General features: G+C 36.8%; 1 protein-coding gene and 1 long non-coding RNA gene across 21 annotated transcripts in view; one reads left to right on the top strand and one right to left on the bottom strand.

The window, feature by feature from the left end:
* Window positions 1–14,678, bottom strand: part of LOC139809497 (uncharacterized) — a 300,362-nt gene that overhangs the window by 53,726 nt on the left and 231,958 nt on the right. For 2 of the 3 annotated variants that reach the window (XR_011731111.1, XR_011731112.1), the window contains exon 3: window positions 13,024–13,266. This is a non-coding gene — a long non-coding RNA (uncharacterized lncRNA). Of the gene's footprint in view, window positions 1–12,540; window positions 13,267–14,678 lie in introns of those variants that run through there. The other variant, XR_011731109.1, reaches the window with a different exon arrangement.
* The window catches only part of Raskol (Ras GTPase-activating protein raskol), a 313,196-nt gene that overhangs the window by 250,206 nt on the left and 48,312 nt on the right, over window positions 1–14,678 (top strand). The gene's annotated exons all lie outside the window — the stretch shown is intronic.

Below are 14,678 nucleotides of genomic sequence, written 5' to 3'. Positions count from 1 at the left end.
TGCTGAACATCGTGTAGATTATCACGTTACTATGATTGATGTTGATTTATATAAAGTAGTTCATCCAATCTGAAGTGGTTTTATACGTCAATATCTATTAGATATTTCACTAGCGATAGTGAGCAATAAAACTATACAATACAACTATACAAGTATTTCTTATCTAAAAACTAAAATTTTAAAGATATTCTTTTCCGGTTTTAGTACGAAAAGTTCAGATCTGTTCAAGATAATTTTGATAAGATTAGATAAAAAGGTTCACGTATATTTTATTTTTTATATATGAATGTGTTTACACACATAAACCTTTTTTGCTGTGGAGATTTTATAGGTAACGTAAGTTACCATGAAGAAAATTAATATTGAAATTATGCATATTGATATGAATCACCCCACTGCAACATCGCTTTATCATAATGAGTCGAAGCGTGTTCGCGAAACGATGTGAGATATACGCTCACTGATTCGATAGTAGGATATTTAATAATAAACTACTCGCGATATAAATCACATCGCGGTACTTAAAATCGCGGGATCGTCGGTCGACGATCTTCAAATAATCGGCCGGACGCACCGGTTTGTTCGAGCAAGCAACGAGTGTTAATTAGCCACTTCCGCACAGTCTCTCACATCACCCATAGTCTCTAAACGATTTTTGACTTGATAATTATGCAATAATTACACGTTGCGCCGTTCCACAAAGCTGCGTTTAAGAGCGAGATTTACGAGGAGATCGAGAGTTTAGAGCTCTATCGGTAACAGATTCCGAAGATTCACTTAATAAGATCTTGGGTAAACATAACAGACCTCTGTTATCCACTTCTGAAAATGCTTTAAGGTTCTCTAAACCGTATATATATTTATCATATTTGATTATTTGCAAAGAAATCTACGTGTGTCCAATGAAATGAAAAATTATTATAATGTTAAATAGTATAAAAACTGTATCATGTACATTTAGAATGATTTCAGAATTAATTTCCTTTTAAGATAAAATTACATTTTTGTAAAAATTAAATATTTTTTAAAAATATTATGTGCGTTGATAATTTTGCCGCTTTCTTATAACATAAAATAATTTTTTCTCCATTATATCTGACATATAAAATCAGATTTGTTAAAGGAAAATTAATTGTCCTAGTTTGTGGAGGATCGCATAAAGTGTTATACATTCATCAGCATTATGTTTCAAGAGTCTAGGTATGGCGGTCGAAAGTATAAAACTTTTACGAGGCACGGTATAATCGTAATTATAAAGTACAAAATTACAGAGTGCGTTCATCGTCAGAAGAGTCCCGGGACTTTTAAGGGAAACATACGCGCGTAATGATTATACACGCAAAACGGCGTTACGCATTGTTATATCTATCTCGATAATGTATCAGCTTCTTGCGGACGATGATGGTATTTACGCAGAAAATATGCGTATGAGGAAACAATAATTCTGACAACCGCGTGCCATTTCGAATATGTTCTTTATTTCATCTGTCGTCTATATAAGGATTATCTTTTTTTTATCTTAAATTGCGATCAATATAATATGTATTTTAAATAATATTCAAATCATTTATTAAATTAATTTCAAAATTTCTATAGCCCCTTATATCTCAAATCTTAAATAATTGTCGAGCGTGTTAAATGTTATAAATGCATGTTGAATTATTTTTCGAAACACATTTATTATAGTAAACTGTTTTCCTTTAACCCTTTTTTCATTGTCAACGGGATTCATAGACTTTGTAGGAAAGAAGATTGATTGCGAAAGATTTAACATGATTCGCTGCGAATCTCTGTTCCAAGAAATATTCTTTGTACGAATTCTCAAAATTATATATCAAGTTTCGCACTATAGATAAAGCAAGAGTCTCATGTCGAATAATTTACGGTTTAGAGATCAAAAGAGCTAAAGTATAGGCGACAAGGCTTTATCTAATTCAAACTGCGGCTGCAATGAACCGTCGCATCGGCGTGTCCTCCTTCCCTCGAGCTAATTGCGAAGAATGCAAGCACACACAGCTAAACACAGTTATCGGAGTAAGTACACACGGTCGCGTGTATTAAATCTTCTCTCTCGGTACACTCTAGCACAGCAGATGATCGAGGGTCTACTCGCGTTTGCCCCTTCGCTCGGTAAAATTATCTTGATATATTGGCGAAACTTAACAGGGCGGATCTAATGCTTCCGAGAATCTTATTATGATATAGCGAAAATCGGCGAAGAGGAATATGCATATACAAAACGTCTTAGTTCTGATTTTGGAGTCGATACCATTTGTGACGAGTTCCTAAATTTTTAAATATTTTGTTGATTTTTAAATTTCTTAAATTATAAACCTCTCACAATTTACTATTAAACGGATTAACATCAATTTTATTTTCCATTTGAAAAAAAGAGTTCTCCTTCTTGTCTTCATTTTTAATTGTTCATAATTTTAAGATTGTTTGCGATATTTCTGTTAAAAAGAAATCGATTTCAGACTGACTAAGAAATGTATCATTCAGATCTAGGGCACTCTGTATATCTCGTTTATTTTTATCCGAAAGCAGCACGTGTGCATTACACCGTCTTTCACATTATGCTTCGTATACTCCGTAATAATACTCCGTAACCGAACGGTGCCATCGGAAAGAATATTCATGATGATAAGGATAAAATCTTGCAAGAGAGGCTCTTATTTTGCATGATGAGCTGTGCGAGAATTAGCTTTGTTATTTTCAACTACGTTTTCTTTTCAATGTAATGTAACTCTTCAATGTAACACGCGATTGTATTCGTGTATATTGCATATAATTGATACCTGTCATGTTGTTGATGTTTTTATATATGATTTATTATTACGCGGCTGTATCTTTTAAAGAAATTTATAAAATAGCTTATTTAAGTGTATTTAATAAAACGCAAGAAGGGGGCCGTTCGCGTAATATAGAGAAGTCATATAACATAACAAAAAAAAATAAAAATGTAGCTTACATAAGATAAGACAAAAAAATTGTATCTATAAACAGATAACGCATCAAACTGTTTTTTAAGAAATATTTTTTGACAAGTCGAAACAATTTAATATAAAGATTGCTTAGACCACCGTCGCATTTCTCGCAAAGGCAGAAATCGTCTTGTAGAGATATCCGATCCGTAATATAGCGAGGGGAAAAGGCATAAATAAGATGTAAGACGTTTCACATGGACGCTTCGTATAGCGGTCTTGCGTTGTCTAAATGCACGATCTACTTTGCGAGGGCTTATTGCGTCGTCTCTGAACTATATAAAATTATTCCGACGTACCGATAAAGCGAAACCGAGCGAATCTGCCGTGCGGTTTCACGAAAGCGCCATTGCGACACATCGTTCCCTCGATACCATTTGCCGCGACCGTTCCTCGCCTTTTCCAGCGTCGATCTCTCTATGCTAATTTCGTCGGGAAGCAGGAAATGGTGCAGCGCAATAGGGCCCGTCCGTGGAAAGAATGGCAAAGCGGTAAATTACGTTTACGTTGCCGCGCGAACAGAATAAACGCGATGAACGTGGCGCGGACTTTATCGTAGAGTTTAAAATGATTTACACTACGATCTGAGCAGATCCCGAGCTGTACTCAACGAAATTCTTTAGCTCTGCACGTTTTTATAGCCACATACTGACATCGGAGCAGAGACTCTTCTTTTTATCTTATAACGGACTATTATAGATGTTATATTTCAAATTCAGCTTATTACGTTAAAGTAAGATTTATAGTGCAATGTGTTATTAGGGAAAAGTCGATTTATATTCCACTGGAATCAGATTCACGTAATGTTTAAAATTCGAAAGTAAGGTATATCGCTTCGCGATCATATCGCTTCGCGATCGAAACGTTCATGAATTTACTCGATATTTTAGAATTTGAAATTGAAGTTTTACTCCGCGACCATGAGATTTCTATGTTCTCAATTCGCAAAACATGATTTGCACAATTTGAGGAGAACGAGGAACGTCAGTCACTGGTAGATCCTACCATAGATCCTATCCGCGCAGTTATATATATCGAAAATTGTGCGGTAAATTGGACGGGTTGAGTGACAGAAATGAACGAGAGGGTTTTCGCGGTGGCCTCGTAAATCAGGCCGATACAAGGAGGGAGGGAGGGAAGGAAGGTACGGGAGATCGAATTTCGCGATTCCGTCGACGAATTCGCCGGTACCGTTAGGGCGACAGAAATTGCGCTGCGGCCGCACGGCCGCCACCGCGCGCCTTTTTATTTCTCGTCGATCGTCGAAGACCATCTTAATTAAAGAGCCGGAGGATTACACGCGTTGACTCGTAAGTTGTTCAAACGATATTCACCTCTCGCCGAAGCTATGTGCCGCATAGTTAGATAAGTCCTCTGCCACGAGCAAGAGTTTATCTGGAAAAAGAATGAAAAATATATAGAGGAAAGTCCCCTATTATGAGATACCACATCTATTTTGCGTGATTGCCGGAACTCGGAAGTCTGTGGGCAGAATTGAAAAATGTCCGCAACAAGTGCACGTATGATGGAATAATGAATTTTCCACTAAATAGGTTTTACTTTAAAAGCAATAAGTTCATGATGGAACCAACAGATAGAACTTATTAATTATTAGTTTAGCAGAAACCTCGCTATCGCATATTAGGAGCCTATCTCATAATAGGGGATCGACTTTCTTCTAATAAATGTTAGTTACGCGACTCTCGTTGCTTTTATTTTTAAATTTTATTAGCAGGAAATCATTTCTAATAATATTTTTAGCTATTCTGTAAAATCATATTAAGACGTTAGGTATAACATTTTTAACATTAATATTACAAAATTAATTTATAATATCAGAATTCAAGAAAAATAGAAGAATCAGAAGAAGGTATTATTTTATTTCTAAATAAATTTTCTAATAAAATTTATTATTTTTAATAATTATAACGCTGACGAAACGCAATCTATTAAGTTACACATAAAGTATTCGATCTTTTCTAGTTGTTCTCTTAACTTCTATGATAAATCGTGCATTTAGTCGATATGATATCGTTGTTAGGGTTAGTCATATAAAGCACATGTTATTTTCGGCAGAGGTTGACAAGATTAATAAGCCCGGCAGGAATGCGGTCCCCGAGATTTTTGTGACTAACTAGTTTGTGTTGGAACACGTGACTCCGCGCTATAACAACGCGGAGAATCCCCACCGTCCACAAATCGCGTTGATTGCAATCGGGGGACCTCTGCATCGACATTTTGGGAACCTACTTATGTAGGGCCCGTTCGTTCAGCCACCTGCTCTCTTCGAGTCCAAATCGAAAGAAAAAGTCGCCGCAATTATAGTTCCCTCGACCAAACTTCTCTGCCATCGCCTCTTTATGCACATATACTTTTAGTATTCTCTTTACTCTCTCTTAAGTGAATATATTCATCACCACCAATTGAAAGAATCAGAAGAGTTTAGTGATAACAATGATTTTGTAAACTGATCGATTTTTTAGAAAAAATTAAATTTAAATTAATATTTTTATATTTAAAAAAAAATAAGTTAAAAATGATTGTGTATGTTAAACCTTTCAAATAATCAAATAGAATTATACATCGATACACTTTTGACGCATGGAATAAAAATATCGGATAAAAAACCATTAAAATAAATCTTCCATGAGTTTGCTTCTCTATACAGTAATGTACACGATAAGCGTATACTCTGCAAAAGCACCATAAGGTCGGTATCTCGCGATATTGCTATTTGGACCATATTGTACGTTTACAGAAAAGGCAGATATCGCGCCGTCACCGTCCGACGTCGTTTATTCATTGAGCTTTCAGGATTTCGTTGCGTTTCGCACAATGACACGAGTTCAATTTTTCACATTTATTCTGACGCTCGCTGAGTTTCCGTACGAAAAAAGGTTTTACCCCATCAATCGGCGATTTTATACAAATGAGTGTTTGAGAGATCTGACCAGATCATTTTTTTCAGTTCCGGTTCTATTTTCGCCGCTTGCCTTGTTTCCGTGAAAAATCGCGATGACACTGCAAATAGTAACTTTCGATAACTGCCGTGGGATAAAAAAATTCCATTCCGATCTCTTTCTTTCTCTCCCTTTTTACACAAACGGGGAACTCACTGGATCACTCACTCGGAAGAGACATGAGAATTAAATAGATCAGAAATAACATGTGAATATTTTCCGTTGCAAAAATCATGCAGGAATACTGCAATTCAATGACATGCGCACTCATGCGAATTAACGGCGTTTTTTCAATTATAGAAAACGCTCCAACTAAATACGATAATATACGATAAATTTTCTTTAAAAAATATTTAATATCGTAAAAATTTTTATTAAAAAAGAGAAATCAAAATTTAAAAATGTTTTAATATTCTATATTTGTATAGTTGTATTTCGAAGCATTATTATTTTATCTAGCCTAGATTTCTATTCGATTAAATTTTTCACGTTTCATGTCGAAATCAATAGTTCGCGTCACTGTTTAGCGAGTTGCGATAACGAGTGACGTATCAATGTACGAGATAATGACATCGTCTATATTATGCGAACTCGTAAAACCCCACCGCATTGACCTTATGGTAGATACTAATGGCGTCTCATTGACGAGAAAAGTTTCGTGCGCGAGACTGAATCAATTTCTTCAAAGCGCTTTACTCAATGTAGGTCTCGTTGTGAAACGATTTCAACACGACGTTACTTAATTATGGCTGACGCCAGTTTAACCCGTGGCCTTATATTTCGTACAGTCCGTCGTGTAGTTTACACATTACCAATTGAACTTTTCATCGTCGATCACGATTTGCTTGATCGTATCCGATTTGAATATAACGTTTGTCGTATACAATGCGATTATAGCATCAATGCATGGCGATTGAAGGACAGTTTTATATTCAAGTGTATTAGAAACATAGAAAAAGATGTCTTCGTTTTTTAATACGTGTCAACGGGAGTTATTATTTAAAGATGCATGTAATAATACGAAGTATTATTTATATTGATATTATATGGATGAAGATATTTGATATATTTCAAAAAATGCATGTGCCACTTTTCCGTATTAGTAAGAATTGAATGAATCGAATTTACGAACGGAAAATAGTGTCTTCTGCGAACGGCCGAACGTGAGAATATGCCGGAAATCTATTCCCATCAGATTTCCCAGTACAGCGAGATTCTTCGATTCTGTTTCCAGAGGAGAAGTTAGAGATTTCTTGGCGACTCGTTCTCGTTTTCTCACGATCGATTCGTTCTGATTTCATTTATGTCCACATAAACGGAGGGAAGCTTGAATTGATCAATTTTTCCATCAGTTCGTAAATCTTTCAATTTCTATAGAACGATGAGTATCGAAAAGTTGTAACGCGGGAATTGGACATAAAATATTTTAGAGATTTTTAATAAATTACAAAAGTAGGTACAACAATAATGATGTCTAGAAAAATTTCAGAACTTTTCATATTTTACTGATATTTAGGTTGTGAGTTTCACTGCACATACACTTGAATATTTCTCACTTTCTTGCCGATAGCTCCCGAGAATACGTCAGAATCTCTTTATATTTATAACCGATTTACATCGCAGCGCAATGTTAGAGCAAAGTTCTGTTAGTCAAGGCAAGCTAACAGTCGACAGACCGCAATTACACGAAGTGAGCGGATTTCTTTCCTTTCGCCCGCGGCGGTGGCGGTGCGTGAGAACAGCGAGCGATCGCAATATGCTGCTGTGCATGTCAAAAGTCGGTAACGAAACCTGTTATTTTTTAATACCCGATCATTTGCCAACTTTTTATCGGAGTTACCTGCCCAAGGAACTGAACAATTCTTTCTCCAGGAAAATTTTCCGAGCGATACAGAACAATAAGTATAGCAGTCTTTCATCGAAAGTTTGTTATCTAGTAGCGGACGTTTATCAGTCTTAATGAAGTATTAATTTCTTTGAACATCTTCCAAGCTTTTATTTCTCTTTATATATTGTATATTGTATATTACTAATTATTATTTGTGTTATAATAAAATTATGTAAGTAAGAATACGATATAAAAACCTAAGATGTAAAAGCGTGATCGCTGACATACGCGATGATGCGTTATTTAAATGGACGGTAAATAAAATCGACCGAGAATACGTGATAGCTTCAATCTATTTAGTTCGATTCACTGAATAGGTCTTAAATCAAGGGATATACTAAAGGATTTCGCGCTATTGTCGTGGAAGTAAGGCGTGACTGAAAAATAGCTATCGCGATAAAGGTCACGGATTAAAACAGCACGTTTTATTTCAGGTGAGAAAACGATGCTCGTAAATTATCGATATTACTGCAGAGACATATTTCTAGGTATTCTGGGTATCACAACGCGAATCGATCCCTACAGCGATCGATTAAACTTCACGTTACGAACATAGCTCGACTTCATTATCATCAATTAATCAGCTATCGGTTTTATTTTTGAAGATCACATCTTCTGCATATCTTAAGAAATTAATTTCATTGGCAACATCATCGAAGATTAATTCGCGAAGCTAAACATATTTTACTGTATTTATATATTATTTACATTATTTAACGTCATATTATTTCATTATGTTTATTATTTGTATCACTTATAGATTTCGATACGTCTCGTTCTGGCTTATGAATCTATAAATACGGAGATATTTATAGATTCATAATACACGCGAGACACGTGCGTGCGTGCGTGCGTACGTCACTCAAACCGTTGATCATTTCGTTGCACACGTGTTTCCTCTCGACACGCGATTTTCCGTGTTCTTTGTGCCATGACCGGTCTACTGAACTCTGACAGTCTGACAGTCTGACCTGCACCGCGAATCAACGTGTGCCAGGTGCCAGTTGTAATGGCGTCTTGTTCATCGATTGCACGTGCGACCAATAAAGACCGAAGTTAATGTTTAATATGAGTTGATCGTCAACAACGCGCGCCACCCGGTATAGACGGGTCTAGGCATTTTCCGTGTGTTTAGAACGTTCTCACATAGAGAATCCAATGGATAATGATTGACGGAGGCGTGAAAACGATGCGCTGACGAGATTGACGTATGTAAATGCGACTGTTCCTTTCCCGTTGAAGATAGAAATCCCATGACGCGTAGCGAGATCCCTCTCGTTTACTCTTACGTCTGTAAGCCGTACAACTCGACAATAAATATGCTAATTTCTCGGTCGCTGCACTCTAGTTTTCCGACGCCGATAGGGGAAGATACACGCGTTGCAAGTTGCAATACAGATGAATAATTCGATCCAAAAGTCGACCGATCGAATTGTTTGTTCAGTGCTTTTAACTAATAAATTATTTTAAAATAACAAAATATAGTTTTTTTGTTTAGTAAATAATTTAAATTTACGTTTATGTCAAGAAAGAGAGAAAGAGAGAGAGAGAGATCAATATATATTAATCGTCTCTTTTATAAAATTTTATTCATTTTTATATGAAATTCACAATTTATTACTTTTGCAATATTAATCCGCAAAATTTCAAAAACTTACTGCATGCAGTTCTGATTTAGCATCATTTCTGGCACGTGTCAGTGAACTTAAGCGCATTGTTTGTGCTGGAAAAAGTATCACACCAGGACGTCGTATCGTCGGACATGATGCGATTGCATATCGCGACACATTTTTCCATCTCGTTTCTAGATGATCCACTTTGCGTTTCGCGAAGCAACAACATTATATCAAGTTCAGAGCGGTTCACCGGACATGACGCAACGATAGGCGTCGGTAACCTCGAGAACATACAACGCGACTAATTTGCTGCACTATAAACTAATTTTGCTTTGTGTAAAATAGACGGGAAAAAAGAATCGATGCTTGAGATATTGAACATTTGAGATATCATGAAAAAGATTCATATATGTGCACATTATCTAAAAATCGATTTCTTTAGAGATGATTCCGATTTTTGAAACAACAGTTTATTGTATTGCTCCGAAATATTGACAAACCGCTTTCAATCATAGTAATCGACGTAATTGGCACGAAGCTTCCTCGTTCCCTCGCGTTTGAATGGAGCTACCGGAAGTAACATCAGGCCAATGCGTGACGGGCGTACGTCGGGTCGCAATGAGTTCCGCGGAAAAGTGCCCGATACACGTGTCCTACAATGCAGTCAGATGCCATTAAGTAACGGTCGGCACAAATGCATTGTCGAGGACACGATCAATTGAGATAGCAATTTGCTGCGAGGTTAGCGGCAGAATTGAGCGTTAAATTGCGCGGGGGTGAAACCAGTAAAATTTACATGTCGCCTTGATTGAAAAGGAAGCACGGTCCACTAGGAAAAAAAATCCGCGAGCATTACGAAATCCAACACAATAGTGGTACAAAATTAGTTAACTATACCTTGATCCATTGAGTCCGTAAACGGTGGTACATTTGTCGTTACATCATTATTCGCTTTGCACAAATTTCATGATTTAGCGCGTAAAAGATCGCCCAAAAATCGCAATTATCGGCTTTTTTTATATCAAGCCTTTGATTATTATTTTAATTTTGACTGTATAGAATTATGTGTCGAAAGATGTTACATATGCGCAATAACGTAAAATGAACGTTATACATTAACGCATACGTCATATGTTCATTAGCACATGCTGGAAACACCGTGAATCTGCTTTACACAGAGCAACGAACTCGCCGATTAATTACAACAGCTGATTAGCGACGCGTGTGCGCGCGGTAACTTATTAAAGTAATTAATCACGCGATTGTGATTAATCAACGCGTCATACTTTCTACTTTCGCGACCATCGCATTACACAATGCCGTCGTAATTTTTTTCACATGAGTCATCATGACCTCCGAATTGATACGCAATACCGTGAGAATCGCAATTATGCGAAATATCGTCGTGTTTTTTTTTTGTGAGAATACTTTAACTCAATCACGTTATCAGGACGACATCATTAATCATTATATTGTTATCGGTCCCCCTTTTTATTTTTTTTTCTTTTTACAGTTACACGTTTTACATAAACATTTCATATTAGAATAAAGATGAAGTATAGTAATTTACAATTTCTAATCTTCCAAAATAATTGTCGTTCTTTCATAATCAATTATAGAAAACACACATGCACCAACAGCGCATGGAAGATATGCCGTTAGAAATTATTGTCACGAGATTACTATTAGCGAGAAATTTCGTACGATCTCTCTCTCTCTCTCTCTCTCTCTCTCTCTCTCTCTCTCTCTCTCTCTCCTCTCTCTCTCTCTCTCTCTCTCTCTCTCTCTCTCTCTCTCTCTCTCTCTCTCTCTTTCTCTCTCTCTGCTCTCGACAATCTATAATTTTCACAACGGTACGCGAACATTGTCATCGATAGTTAATTAAGTTTGCGGTTGAATTTGCCAACCACTGTTATCGCACGGTTTGCTTTTCCTCACCCCGAGCGCGTCGCATCGCAACGTTTCATCTCGTCGCGAGAATTGCAAACCGCAGAAGCCAGTTGGGGCGAGGAGCGTTTCCGCCTTGGCAAAACCGTGGAATTTCCATTCCTGCCAAATACGATAGAATTAATATCATTGTTCGTCGATTTGCAAGTTAATTACTTCGTTTACCCGACTGAACATCGCTTTCCTTATTGCCAAAGATTTGACCAATAATGAATATGCCATTTAATTGATTTAATTATCAAATGTACTTCTCTAGCCATCCAGAACAGTGCTTTTCTGGAAACGACAAGATATTCCTTAGAGAAGTCATTAAAACATCATATGAATTGCCATATAATGACCAAAAGAATAAAAATCGACATAGATATTCGTTAATTAGTTAGAATTTGAAAACTACTATTTAAAAAAATTATGATTACAAAATAATGCTAAATTGAAACGTCGATAGAAATAAATAGCGTTTATTACTTTCAGTTTACTACTTTTAATAAGTTTGACGAAGCATTTCAATGATTTTTTATTTGATAATGAGAGATCTAATCTCAACTATTTATTAAAAAAAAAAAAAACAAAAGAACGCAATTCTGAAAATACACAATTGTACTGTCGATTTCTGTAACTTCTGAGAAGCTGCTTGTCTCGAGATGTGAGAAATGTGACGTTTTACACGTCTTTGTGTGCTTCAAATCACACCACCGATTGTTTGAAATTTGCGCCTCAAAATGAGCCTCCATATTAATTTGCATAATTACGTTGCTCGATAAGGCTCATCCTCTATTGTTAGCATTTCCATGCACGGAAAAGAGTTGCGTGACCTATATGTCTTCGTGCTCCTATGTACACACATAGAAATGGTTTGGCCTGATTTGCGAACAATGAACGCATAAAGAGCGCCCTTAATCCGCAAAAATGTGTCCCTTTGTGACAGCACGATTCGTGCGCCGCCCTTCCATCTCCCTTCTGATCGCTTTAAAACCTATTTTATGGCGCGGATTTAGGTGAATGTTCTGACTGACATCCCTACCGCTCTGCGGCCCACCACCGTTAAAGTTAAACTTTTTTTCGAGCTTTGTTGCACGTTGTTCGTGAGAACGTGCGAGCGCCATCCTATCGACGCTGCATCCTATCAGCCGCTCCTCTTTCTCGTTGCATCTGCATAATTCACCGAATCGATCCGACGAGCCCCTTCTGATAGTTTATTTAGAAAGATGACGCTATTGAATCCCAGAAATAGCATACCCAAGTTGATCTATATCGCGTTAACGCTTTGATCAGACTTGATTTTCACGATTCAACGTATGTAACATTGTAAAACATGAGTAGATATGATCTCGAATATTATAACAATGAAAAAATTAAATTAAAAATTACTACTGTCTAATCATACATTAAAGTTTATTCAAAATTTGATATACAGAAGTTATTATTAAAATGGAATTTTCATATTTGGATATAGTTAATTAATCACGTATTTCATCGCCGGGAGAAAATATAAATCCGTCAATTCCGTGCGGTTTACGATGCCTCGCGGGCACCCGGTACGTGTATTTCATTTACCAGTAATTCTCGCAATACCGAGGATACTACGCGAAAACGAGGCACTCGATTTGCCATGATCGTGTTCTTACCACAATCCAAGAGCGTGAATCGACTTTCGCGTCCGGATGTACTCTCGAGTCAGCCTCGACATAGAGAGCATTGCTTTCCTCCATACTATGTTCTTAGTTCTCTCCTTAGGGCGCGCGGATGAGTCACGTTCACTCCGACGAAGACCCGTGAACTTCTGCCTCGTCATCCGCCGAGAGTAACGACCCTGACTGTTCCTTTTTCTCCGTAGCAAACCAGAAACCGATTTCTTGGATGTCACCTAGCTGGAAAGGGGACTCTGTTAGATAAAAATTTACTGGGTCAGAAACGCGAATTTCCGGACGATACTGATAGCTGATTCAGACGTGCTGATTCAGACTCGTCGCGAATGTAATTCTTTTCGATTATAATAAATATTAAATAGGAAGCAATACCTTCAAACATATTATTAACACTATACAAATTCAAATACAGGCGTTAGTCAAATTTCTATTTGATATTTTAATGGCGCAAAGTGCGCAAAGTGATTCTTTGGTTCGTTAATTGTACTAATTGCTCTCTTTATTGACATCAGTATTAGTTTACATTATGTCAATAGGCTTATGGATCGATCACAACTTCCACTTTTATTAATGAAAATTGACATTATGTTTGAAGTGATGATTAAAAGAGACACATAAGAAAACATGCATTTGCGATAATTACGTTTTCGATTCACACCGTCTGCGTCATAAGTATATCCGCGTCAGTATAAATTTCTTGCGCCATTCTTTTTCATCGGGCGCTGTAGCTCTCGGAGGCTTATTTAAAGTTCTTCCCCCAGCGCAATTTTCGGAGTTTTCGCCCCAAAGCCAATATTTTTTCTCTATATCCTCGCGAATATCTTCTCGGGAAAGATTTATCGTCAATAGGATTTTTCCAAGAAATATTTGTTTCTGTCTTTGGATAGAAAATAATAAAGAATTATATATATGTGTGTGTTGTAAATTATACTCTTTTTACAATTTAAATAACTCTTGATGATAAACCATATTAATAACATCCATCGTTAAGTCAATATACTTAAGTCGGCTTTCATAGTTCTTATTTCAAGATCATCGTCTTAAGTAATGTCTTAAGATGCTAAAATACGGCTCTGTGATTAGTCTTATGACATCTTAAAATTGTACATAAGATCGTCTTAAATATAAGAAACGATTATGAATACCGTCCTTAGAGAGAAATACGCTTTAAAATAACATATATTCTTCACATATTCTTTTATTTTCAAACCGCGGAATGGTGTTGCCACTGTGTATTATCTCAATGTTTTCGTTCGAGGAAAAAATCATGATAAAAATTACGCATGACTCGCGCGTCCATGAATGAAGCTGCACAGCAAACGCATTAAACGCAACGTGCAAAGGCATAATAGTAGACTACAGAACTGGGACATATCCGGCAAAAGTGACGCGTGAACGCGTAAAAGCGACGATGAATAATACGCGTATAAGTCAGATTAGCGTTATTATATTATGCCGGTTTTCCCTCGTGAAAGGTTCGGCGATGCGTTCAGCCGGGAAAGCGAATGGTCGCGCGCATCTGGGAAAAGTCGCGTTTATTAATTTTCGCAATCTCACGCTGTCTGTTTGTCCGTCAGCGGAACGAGCGCGCGTGCTTCTTAATTACGAAGCTAATTAATTGGCTGTTAAGAACA

This window comes from Temnothorax longispinosus, chromosome 3 (assembly GCF_030848805.1).
Source record: "Temnothorax longispinosus isolate EJ_2023e chromosome 3, Tlon_JGU_v1, whole genome shotgun sequence".
In the NCBI taxonomy this organism is placed as follows: domain Eukaryota; kingdom Metazoa; phylum Arthropoda; class Insecta; order Hymenoptera; family Formicidae; genus Temnothorax; species Temnothorax longispinosus.
Note: the sequence above shows the minus strand (reverse complement) of the source record. Positions and strands in the feature narration are given on the sequence as shown.